This window comes from Lepidochelys kempii, chromosome 6 (genome assembly GCF_965140285.1).
Source record: "Lepidochelys kempii isolate rLepKem1 chromosome 6, rLepKem1.hap1, whole genome shotgun sequence".
In the NCBI taxonomy this organism is placed as follows: domain Eukaryota; kingdom Metazoa; phylum Chordata; order Testudines; family Cheloniidae; genus Lepidochelys; species Lepidochelys kempii.
This window is the reverse complement of record NC_136385.1, coordinates 109,396,029-109,408,073: the sequence shown is the minus strand read 5'-3', so window position 1 is coordinate 109,408,073 and position 12,045 is coordinate 109,396,029. Positions and strand designations below refer to the sequence as shown.

General features: G+C 41.2%; 1 protein-coding gene across 2 annotated transcripts in view; it reads left to right on the top strand.

The window, feature by feature from the left end:
• The window catches only part of SETD3 (SET domain containing 3, actin N3(tau)-histidine methyltransferase), a 66,899-nt gene that overhangs the window by 30,143 nt on the left and 24,711 nt on the right, over positions 1-12,045 (top strand). The gene's annotated exons all lie outside the window — the stretch shown is intronic.

Here is a 12,045-nt window from a genome sequence, read left to right as displayed (position 1 = left end):
CTTCTGTAAATGTAAACAAACTTGTTTCTCTTAGCGATTAGATGAACAAGAAGTAGGACTGAGTGAACTTGTAGGCTCTGAAGTTTCACATTGTTTTGTTTTTGAGTGCAGTTATGTAACAAAAAAATCTATATTTATAAGTTGCACTTTCACAACAGTACTTGTATGAGGTGAACTGAAAAATAAGATTTCTTTTGTTTATCTTTTACAGTGCAAATATTTGTAATCCAGAATAATATACACTTCGATTTCAGTTACAATACAGAATACATTATATATGAAAATGTAGGAAAAGATACAAAATATTTAATAAATTTCAATTGACATTCTATTTAACAGTGCGATTAAAACCGCAATTAATTGCAATTAATTTTGAGTTAATCGCATGAGTTAACTGCAATTAATCAATATATATTATATAGTATATGTAATAGCAAAATTATTCAAATAAACATTATCTACTGATTATAGAAAAGAAACACATGCTTGGGGATCAAAGTTGTTTCCAAAACACAGAACAAGCATGATTTGATGTTCAGTTTTACAAATGGGGAAAATGAGAGCTAGGCCAGGTCTACACTAAAAACTTTTATATAGTAATGTGTAGTAAAATTTGCTTTTACTGGTAACTTTTTTCACTGGGGGTACTGGTATAAGCTATACCAGCAAAAAAGTGCTTTTTTGCTTATATAAGCTGCATCTACACTAAGAGGGTTTTTTTTGCTATGATAGCTGTATCAGCAAGTCCTTTCTAGCGTAGACTCTGCCTAAGTGTCTCACCTAAGATCGCACAGTGAATCATTGGCAGATCTGGGTTTAGAATTTAGGAATTTTTGATTCCCAGGTTTTACTCATTCCATTTGCCATTAATGCATTGGGCTACAATGGCTGTACACTATCAAATGTTAAGTCATTTTCATTTGCATTGGGGTTTATGCTAGCTCCCATTATGGAATGGTTTTGATTGGAGGTAGACCAGTGCTGGAGTTCTAAAAAAAGAAGTGAGGGAATGCAGGGTGTGGGAAGCCCTAAGAGGAAGCAGTGGGAGATTGGGGGTAGTGAGTAGAGCTGGGATGAAGATCGGGTGGTGGAAAACTCAGGCTTTCCAGAGAAGCAGGGGTTGCACCCCACAAAGTCCATCCTGTCCTGGCCTTACCCCTGCCTGTGCTGGGATCTGTTGTCCAAGAAATCCTGCAACCTGGCTCCTGACACTGCCTGACTCCAGCTCTGCCCCAGGCTTCTGGTGGATCCATCCCCTATGTTCCCTTGCCCATTCCTGGCTGCAATGTCCCTGGCTCCCTCTGTGCTGACCTGTCACCAAGCCTGCGCCCCCCCCTTCCCCCCCGCCCGTCTAGGCCCAGCACCTGCCTGCTCAGAGGACACTGTGTAGCCGAGAAGGGAAAGGAGCCATCTGAAATAGAACCAGCAGAAGTTCTAGAACGCAAGTTAATTTTGAACAGTGAAAATCTGTCCAAAAATTTAGTAGGTAAGGGTCAATGTTAAATGCCACATTGCACATCCTTTGGTTTATGACAGTGGTTCTCAAACTTTTGTACTGGTAACCCCTTTCACATAGCAAGCTTCTGAGTATGACCCCCCCTTATAAATTAAAAACACTTTTTAAATATATTTAATACCATTATAAATGCTGGAGGCAAAGTTGGGTTTGAAGCTCATGACCCCTCATGTAATAACCTCACAACCCCCTGAGGGGTCCCGCCCCCGGTTTGTGATAAGTATTTTACAACTTTTTTTTTTTCCGGAGAGAGCTGGTAATTTGCAGGGTATTGTAGAATGCAGGAAAAATTGCAGCAGAACCACTTCCCCCCCAAATCCCCCTCACACATCTCTGTCCGCCACCAAAACAAAAAATCCTTTCTCATAAATCAGAAAAGCCCATAGCAATGTTGGTATAATTTTCCACACGTGCACACAAATCACTTTTTGGGAAAAAGTCTGGCATTGAAAGTATTGATCCAAATGGTGAATGATTTTGGAAGTTATAAGCCTGTGGAAATGAGACTGGGAGTAGGGCCAGAAATGAATTCATAATAAAAGCTGTCTTGCTCCCTAACCATAAAGGGTGCCACTCTATGTAGAGTGTAAGTTGCATGCTTTTCAGAGGGGAATAGAGTATTTGATTTGGGGGTTGGACTAGATGACCTTCTGGGGTCCCTTCCAACCCTGATATTCTATGATTCTCTATGATTTTGTGCATCACTTATTTCCTTTAGTACTTCCCATGTTTTTAGTTTAGAAATTTGTATTAAAGCTGGCCCATGTGACCAGGATTTAGACATGCAGGCTAATCTTTTTGAATTTGATACTTGCCCCAGACAATACAAACCAGTCTTCCAACTTCCTCCACGCTGTTGCTAGCTTCTCCAACACAGAAGGCAGAACTTGTGGCATCTTAAAATAGGTGTTTTGATGATGGCTGCAAACATTAGAAGGAAGGATGAGACTATTGAGTGAAGTAAAAAGATTTTAACCCCTTCATTCTGGATTGGTTTTAGCTTGCACAATGTGCCTGTTCTTAGTGACTCTAAGTGACTGCTCCATTAACCCACTAAATTCCCAAAATACTTCACAAATAAGGTTGATAGTCATTAAAACAGATTTGCTTTTCATGTGCATGCAGATTTAAATGTTGTTTGACTGGTAGTAGTCTGCTTTGTTTCACTAGCTTCTCCATAAACAGGGTATTCTCATAAGAGCATATTTCTAAACCCTTCCCAAAGTGATTAGCCTTGGATACACATGAAGAACAGGCAGACTTCTGCATTTAACAGCTGTTACAAGCTAAACTGTAGTCTGGTTTGATAAGCAAAAACAGGTGTGAGGTTGAGCAGATAAAAATAAACGCTTGAGCATGTTAGCCAGGACCTATAAACCAAACTGAACCCTTTTTAAATGTATGTAATTTGATAACTAAAAAATAGTTAAGGGGAAAAAATTCTTGCAGATGGACTTGAAAGGTATATTTGGGCTCTGGAACGCTACTTATAAAGAGCAGGAAATTTTGAAATCAGTAGCCTTGTATCTAAGTAGCTTTTCTTTTAAGAGGTTTTTATAGCTTGTTCCAAAGAGAACTTTTGTATACCACAGGGTTTTTTTTTCTTTCCTGGATAAGCATGTGTGTAACTTCTCTTAACACTTATGGGCATTGTATGTGCACTGAAGGGTGAACAGAGTTCAAATGTTTGTGGTTTAATGTTGGGGGGGGGGGGGGTCTGCACTGAAATGTGGCATTATAAGCACAAGAGGGAGCCATATAGTTTAGTCATTCACTATGAGATTCTTTGTTATATTTTCTTCGTGGCTTTTTGAAGGAGTGTGCCTTGGATTTCCTGGTTGATTTTTTTTCCTCCCAGCTGCATCTGGTTGCATGTTTGTAGTTAACTTCAGAGTGGTTTCTGTATAGATCAGTGCAAGACATCAGGAGTACTCTATGGCAAATGGAAATGCTGGAATGCTACTTTAATTCTCCCTCACACCAAAGGGCCAGTGGCAGTAGATTACAGCATTTTCTCCCCAAGAGTGATGGAGGGTGATGTTCTTCTACTGGCTGCCCCATTTTAAGACAACTATTTAATTGGTAGTTGTAGTTGATTTTTAAAATCATGTTAAAATTAAAATGGAAAATTAATAGGGCTGTCAAATGATTTAAAAAATAATCATGATTAATCACACTGTTAATAGAATACCAATTGCAATTTATTACAAATATTTGTGGTTTTTCTACATTTTCAAATATATTGATTTCGGTTACAACACAGAATACAAAAAGAAAAGGAGTACTTGTGGCACCTTAGAGACTAACAAATTTAGTCTCTAAGGTGCCATAAGTACTCCTTTTCTTTTTGTGAATACAGACTAACACGGTTGTTACTCTAAAACCTGACAGAATACAAAGTGTATAGTGCTCACTTTATATTATTTTTATTATAAATATTTGCACTGCAAAAAAATAGCATTTTTCAATTCACCTCATACAAATACTGTATTGTGATCTCTTTATTGCGAAAGTGTAACTTACAAATGTAGATTTTTTGTTACATAATTGCACTCAAAAACAAAACTATGTAAAACTTTAGCGCCTACGAGTCCACTCAGTCCTACTTCTTGTTCAGCCACTTGCTAAGACAAACAAGTTTGTTTACGTTTACAGAAGATAATGCTGCCCGCTTCTTATTTACAGTGTCACCTGAAAGTGAGAACACGTGTTCGCGTGGCAGTTTCGTAGTCAGCTTTGCAGGGTATTTACGTTCCTGATATGCTAAAGATTTGTATGCCCCTTCATGCTTCGGCCACCATTCCAGAAGGCATGCTTCCATGCTGATGATGGGTTCTGCTGAAAAACAATCCAAAGCCATCTGGAGCGACACGTATTCATTTTCATCATCTGAGTCAGATTCCAGCAACAAAAGGTTGATTCTCTTTTTTTGGTGGTTTGGGTTCTGTAGTTTCTGTATCGTAGTGTTGCTCTTTTAAGACTTCTGAAAGCATGTTCCATATCTCATCCCTCTCAGATTTTGGAAGGCACTTCAGATTCTTAAACCATGGGTCAAGTGCTGTAGCTGTCTTTCAGAATCTCACATTGGTACCTTCTTTGCATTTTGTCAAATCTGCAGTGAAAGTATTCTTAAAATGAACAACATGCTGGGTCATCTTCGGAGACTCTTATGACAAGAATGCTGGTAAAACACAGAGCACATTTTTTTAAAGAGAGACATCAGCGTGGAGCATGTCCTCTGGAATGGTGGCCGAAGCATGAAGGGACATACGAATGTTTAGCATATCTGGCACATAAATACCTTGCAAAACTGACTACAAAAGTGCCACACTACCACCTGTTCTTGCTTTCAGGTGACATTGTAAACACGAAGCCGGCAGCATTATCTTCTGTAAACGTAAACAAACTTGTTTGTCTTAGCAAGTGGCTTTCAGGTGACATTGTAAACAAGTTAATAAGAACCATAGTTGGGGCAGGGGGACAGTCAGTGGCAGGCAGAAGATGAGCTGGTAGTATAGTATGCAGTTGGATGGTGTAAATTCAACATGTTTGGGGTTGGATTCGTCTTAGTTTGGGCTTTAGAGCAGAGCGTAAACCAGGTCAGGTATTCCAATTTGTTTGACTACATGTAATATAGAAATGTTACCTAGCTAAATACACCATGTTAGAGAAGAAGTTGTGGAGGCTGAAATCCTAATACAGCATTAGCAGTACAAGCTACCACATACTTTTTTTACAGGTGTGCTTCAGTCTTGTTATGGGATATCCACGTCTTGGCAGTGGAACAATAGTTCACTCATCAAGGAATAAATGAGCATACACTCTCTAGTTGGGCTAATAACAAGGGTACTAGTTACAATGGTGCCTTTGTGTGTTCTGTTGCCAGTAGAGAACTATACTAAGACCACCAAGACCATTTAACGTAATACACCTCTACCCCAATAGAACGCGGTCCTCAGGAGCCAAAAAATCTTACTGCTTTATAGGTGAAACCGCGTTATATCGAACTTGCTTTGCCTCGAGCATTTCCATTATTAATAGTCACTTCCCGCCCCCTGACTGACTCCTCAGAACTCCCGACCCATCCAACTTCCCTCCCGTCCTCTGAACTGCCCTAACCCCTATCCACACCCCCGCCCCCTGACAGGCCTCCCGGGACTCCAACGCCCCTGTCCCCTGACTGCCTCGCCCCCAGAACCTCCTGACCGCCCCCCAAGACCCTCTGCCCCTTATCCAACCCCTCGGCCCCGGCCCGGCACCCTTAACATGCCACTCAGAGCAGTGTGTCGGAGCCAGATGTGCTGATCCGCCTGAGTGTGTAGCCTCACCACCCAGAGCACTGCTTTACCGCATTATATCCGAAATTGTGTTCTATCGGGTCGCGTTATATCAGGGTAGAGGTGTTTACTAAACAGCAGTGGTGGATTTCTGACACTGCTGGCTTGGGAATAGCAATTTAAAAATGAAAAGCTTGATGTTCCTTTACCCAGATCTCTTAGAGCAAAATGTAAAATCTGTGTTTTGGAACTGTAGAGTTATGTACATCCTATGGAGATTCTGCTGTTGGCTTTTTTGCTGGTCACTCAGTGACATTAGTAAAGTTCCAACAGACTGAATTTGCAATAAAGATTTCATTAATATGTTTTTTTATGAAAGTCTGGGTAACTTTCTGATACTCATATTGTTCTGTATGTTGTCCAAAGATTCACACACTCTTAATGGAATCAATGTAATGTGATGGTATACTTATCTCCTTGCCAGGCATCACTCCAGTCAAGCTTGGGAAAGAATGTCTTTTTCCTCAGGTTATCTAAAGTGAAGTCCCTTAAATGATGAACTCACTTTTAAAGTGTGGTGACATCCCTTTCTGTCAGTTGATTGTAGAAAGGTGGTGTTGGCTTCACCTGTTGAGGAAGGCATTTATATTTTTCTAGATCAGGGATTCCTCAAACTTCATTGCACTGTAACTCCCTTCTGACAGCAAAAATTACTACATGACCCCAGGAGGGGGGACTGAAGCCTGAGCCTGCCAAAGCCCTGCTGCCCCAGGCAAAGGGGCCAAAGCTGAAGCCTGAGCCCCACCATCCTGGGCAGGTCCCATAACCAAAGCCCAAGGGCTTCAGCCTTGGGAGGGGGAAATTGTAGCCTGAGCCCCGCCACCCAAGGCTGAAAACCCTTGTACTTTGGTCCCAGGCCCCAGCAAGTCTAATGCCAGTCCTGGCGACTCCATTAAAACAGGGTCACCGCCCACTGTGGCGTCAGGACCCACAGTTTGAGAACTTCTCTTCTAGGCAGTATAAAGAATGAGAAGAAATAAAAATTAAAAGTGACTAGCTTTAAAAGTAAGTTTCACTTGGAACTGCAGTACTTGCCAAGTCAAACACAGTACGCAGTTTGGGTTACAGAACAGTTGGGTGAAGAAGGCCTATTGTCTTTTGGAATTGCACATCTGGCTGCTGTCCTTCTTCCTCTCTTTTGGCATACATGCTGTCAATGATGTGTGGGAAGAAGATGAAGGAAGCAGGTCTGGGTACCCTGTCCTTTTCAGTATTTCTTCATGTGACAGGGGTTGAACTGTCTAAGGGGAAAAAGGCATTTACGAGGGAGCTCACTGAAGGTACAACTGCACTCTCACTGTCTCTATATCAGGAGTTTTCAACCTCAGATTTGCAAGCAGGTGTCAAGGAGTCACAGTTGCCCTTCCCTTTGCATATTATAAGTGGGAACTCCTTCCAAAATATCATGAAAAAGGGGCTATGGAAAAGGTTGAGGATTATTAGTCTGTGTGGTGACTGGGGAAGTAAATGACTGCAGCCACTACCAACCAAGAGTGTATATCCAGCTATTCCTTCCCAAATGTTCTGGATTGACTGGCCTCTGGATCCTAGAACAGATAACTTGTGTCATGATTGTGTGTGTTTGAGGGGGCTAGAATGGCACTGCTATCTCCACTGTCTATGTGCGGTTTTTTGCAAGTGGTGATGTACAAAAGAAATGGAATGGAAGATACAGTTAAACTCTGCTATGCCAGGAAGTGTCATTCTACACCATTCTCACCACATGAATCCTGCTGTAATGTAGGAATGACACAAAACATCCAATCAATATTTATCATATGCAATAAAAAAAAATCACTGACACAAACTTACAGTACTTTCAGGTGCCTCATCAAGTCAGTAGGTGAATTATATAACTTTAATTACAGTCCTGTGGTGCCTTTTTAAAGTTTAGAGCTCCATTCTGCTCTTGTGTTAGAACGTTCTGGTTTGTAATATTTTTTTTTCACCTTAGAAAATCTAGCACCTACTTTTAGAATAGACACACTCCTAGCAGTTAATAAAACAAGTTAAGTGAATGTTTTGACATGTACCTCTGTAGAAGTAAACTATTATTACAAAGTAGAAAACATCTTGTAGTTTTCTTCGTATCCACCATTCTGGACTGATGGGTTACCTCATTATGTTAGGCAGCACATATTCAATAGAAGATGGGAATTCTGATTCTCTCTAGATCACTTGGAGCCTCCTTTCTGAAATCTTTATTTAGTTTAGCTTAAGGGCAATTATAGCCTCAGTAGTTCTGTACAGAGAAGTGTTTCTCTTTAAGGCTCCTGCTTCAAAGGATTTCCACAGCTGGGAAGGGGACAGTACCCAGCAATTACTGATAAAACTTCCTACTTGTGGCCTGGAGTGTGTGTGGTTTCACCTTGGCCTGAAACCATCATGTAGTATCCAACTTGTCTCTTAATGAAATTTCCCCATGTTAATGAATGCATTGGAAAGGGGAGACTTCACTGAGGGTGGAGAGGGAAAAAAATTCTGCTTGGTCAAAAGAAAAACCCTTGAGCTTAATGTTCAAAGGCGTGAAAGCTAACAAGGTGGAAGCTTAAGCTGGGTTTGGCTTTGAGTACCTCAAGTAACCTTACCATTATTTTTTGCTTGGGATGCCACAGTATAATCCGCACTGAGTGGCATTCTTTCCAGAGATGATATGCAGAAGTAAAGCCTGACACAACTTCAGTGACACAGAATAGTTTCTTTATGATATTGACACCTGATTTAGTGATATTGATGCAGAAATTGTCCAATATCTTTTCCTTTTGGGATGTGTGTGCTTGAAACTATATTCTTCCGAGAGGGACAGGAAGAAGGTTCCCCAAGACTCCTTCCACTGTCTTTGTCAACAAGAATAGGAAGCAAAGTTGTACTGGAACCTCTGTCGAAATTTAATCTGAATGGAAGTGTAAGTATGATGATTGAGCCAGAACACAGAGGTGTGTGAACTCAGCTCTTGGGTCCTGATTCAGCAAAGCATTGAGCACATACTTAGTACTTTTTAGAATCAGGGACTTGGTGGCTGCTGTTGCTTTCATCCAGGTGGTAAAGTCCTGTTACAATAGTAACGTAAAAGAGAAATTCTTCAAAGAAGAGCTTCTAAAACTGAGGCTAACCTAACTAGGTCAGTCAGAAAGGTCCTGGTGTTGTAGCAGTTTTTGTTTTGCTTGACTGTCCGCTTCTGCAGAGGCAGCTGTTGAGATTTAGTGATCCTATGAACTCTTTGAAAATCAAGGGGTGGAAAGATCTTAGTTATCTATGCATTTCTGCCCAGAGAAAATTTAACAAACAAATATCTTTCTCTGAAAATATTTTTTTGTGTAAAACCATATTTCATATGGCAAACAAAGCATCCAGTAACATCAAAGGTATGTACAATAGTGAGCTGAGTGATACTCTTCCCTTACTGCCATCACTTGTTTTAATTTACTCAAACATTTTATTAAATACAGTGGGATTCAGTAAATCTTTCTTTTAGTATCTTTAAACATGGATCCCACTCTTGGTATGCATATACCCCATTCACAGGAGATCAGAATTTTTGACCAGTAGTGTCTATTGGGGCTGGACATGCCCTCTGACTACCCTTGCATGACCCCTACCAAGGGAATAAAGGGCAGAGCATCTCTAACATTTGCCACCAAGAATCCTTATAAAAGACTCTGAACTGTGAGAACAGAGGGCAGGTTGTGTGTTCTACATTTACAGAATGTCTCGAAGAACCAGATTCAGTGACAAAATGTACAAATAGATATATACAAATGCTAAAGTCTAAATACTTAGATGGGTGAGCTAGAGTGCCTGGCATTAAATGAGAATATTGATGTAATAGTGGAACAATGATAAGAACATACATAAGAACGGCTATACTGGGTCAGACCAAAGATCCGTCTAGCCCAGTATCCTGTCTTCCGACAGAGGCCAATGCCAGGTGCCCCAGAGGGAATGAACAGAACAGGAAATCAAGTGATCCATTCCCTGTCATTCATTCCCAGCTTCTGGCAAACAGAAGCTAGGGGCGCTATCCCAGGTCCATCAATGGCTATTAGCCAGGATGGGCAATCCTCCCTGAATTTATCTAGTTATTTTTTTAACCCTGTTAAAGTCTGGGCCTTCACAACATCCTCTGGCAAAGAGTTCCACAGGTTGTGTATTGTGTGAAGAAATACTTCCTTTTGTTTGTATTAAACCTGCTGCCTATTAATTTCATTTGATGACCCCTAGTTCTTTTGTTATGAGATGTAATGATAATCAATGGGACATGGTAATACCAAAGTACAAAATATATAGGAATGAAGGAGTAGGTTGTGTTGATGGTGGAGTGACAGTATGAGAGTCAATTAAAGTATCGCTTAAATCAGCCTCTGTACCAGATGACTGGAGGGTAGCTAATGTAACACCAATTTTTAAAAAAGGCTTCAGAGGCAATCCTGGCAATTTACAGGCCAGTAAGTTTTACTTCAGCACCAGACAAATTGGTTGAATCTATAGTAAAGAATAGAATTATCAGACACATGTTTGAATATAATTAAGGCTACATTTAAGTCACGGAGGTCACGGAAGTCATGGAATCCCTGACTTCCAGAGACCTCCCTGAAATTCTCTGCTTCAGCCCAGGGCCTGCAGGACTCTGGAGCTGGCAGCCAGTGGGGCCCTGGCAGGGTTCCAGTGCTATGAGGCCCTCTGCAAGGTTCCAGCGACAGGTGACAGACTCCTGAGGGGGCCATCCTCAGGGTTCCAGCGACGGGTGACAGCCTTGTGTGCATTGGTATGGGGGACATGCCTCAGGCGAGCAGCTGGGGGTGTCCGATTTTCTCTTCTGGAAATATGGTCACCCTGCAGCTCCCAGATGCTGTGGGTGGAGAGGGCCTCCCCCTACCCCCCCCCCCCCCAGATGCAGCTTCCAGGTGCCACTGGCAGAGTGGGAACGCCACAGCTCTCAGCCACCACTGTGGCAGAGGAAACCATGGAACCGCAGCAGCAAAAGTCACAGACAGGTCACGGCTTCTGTGATTTTTTTTGTTTATTGCCCATGACCTGTCTGATTTTTACTAAAAATAACCATGACAAAATCTTAGCCTTAAATAAAGTATCTTGGGGAAGAGTCAACATGGCTTTTGTAAAGGGAAATCATGCATCATCAATGTATTAGAATTTTTTGAAGGTGTCAACAAGTATGTGGACGAGTGATCCAGTGGTTACTATGTAGTTGGACTTTCAGAAAGCTTTTGACAAAGTCTCTCCCCAAAGGCTCTTAAGCAAAGTAAGCAGTCCTGGGATCAGAGGGAGGGTCCTCTCATGGATCAGTAACTGGTTAAAAGATAAGAAACAAAGAATAGGGATAAATGGTCAGTTTTCACAGAGGAGAGGTAAATAACAGGGATTCCCCAAGGATCTGTATTGGGACCAGTGCTTTTGAACATATTCATAAAAGATCTGGAAAAAGGGGTGAACAGTGAGGTGGCAAAATTTGCAGATGACACAAAATTACTCAAGATAGTTAAGTCCAAAGCTGACTGTGAAGAGTTACAAAGAACACTCACTAAACTGGGTGACTGCGCAACAAAATGGCAGATGAAATTCAGTGTTGATAAATGCAAAGTAATGCACATTGGAAAAAATAATCCCAACTACACATACAATATGATGGGGTCTAAATTAGCTGTTAACACTCAAGAAAGAGATCTTAGTGTGATTGTGGATAATTCTCTGAAAACATCTGCTCTGTGTGCAGCGGCAGTCAAAAAAGCTAATAGAATCATAGAACTAGAAGGGACCTTGAGAGGTCATCTAGTCCAGTCCCCTGCACTCAAGGCAGGACTACGTATTATCTACCATCCCTGACAGGTGTTTGTCCAACCTGCTCTTAAAAATCCCCAATGATGGAGATTCCACCACCTCCCTAGGCAATTTATTCCAGTGCTTAACCACTGAGAGGAAGTTTTCCTAATGTCCAACCTAAACCGCCCTTGCTGTAGTTTAAGCCCATTGCTTCTTCTCCTATCCTCAGAGATAAAGAAGAACAATTTTTCTCCCTCCTCCTTGTAACAACCTTTTATGTACTTTGAAAACTGTTATCATGTCCCTCCCCTCAGTCTTCTCTTCTCCAGACTAAACAAATCCAATTTTTTCAATCTTCCCTCATAGGTCATGTTTTCTCGAACTTTAATCTTCTCTGGACTTTCTCCAATTTAT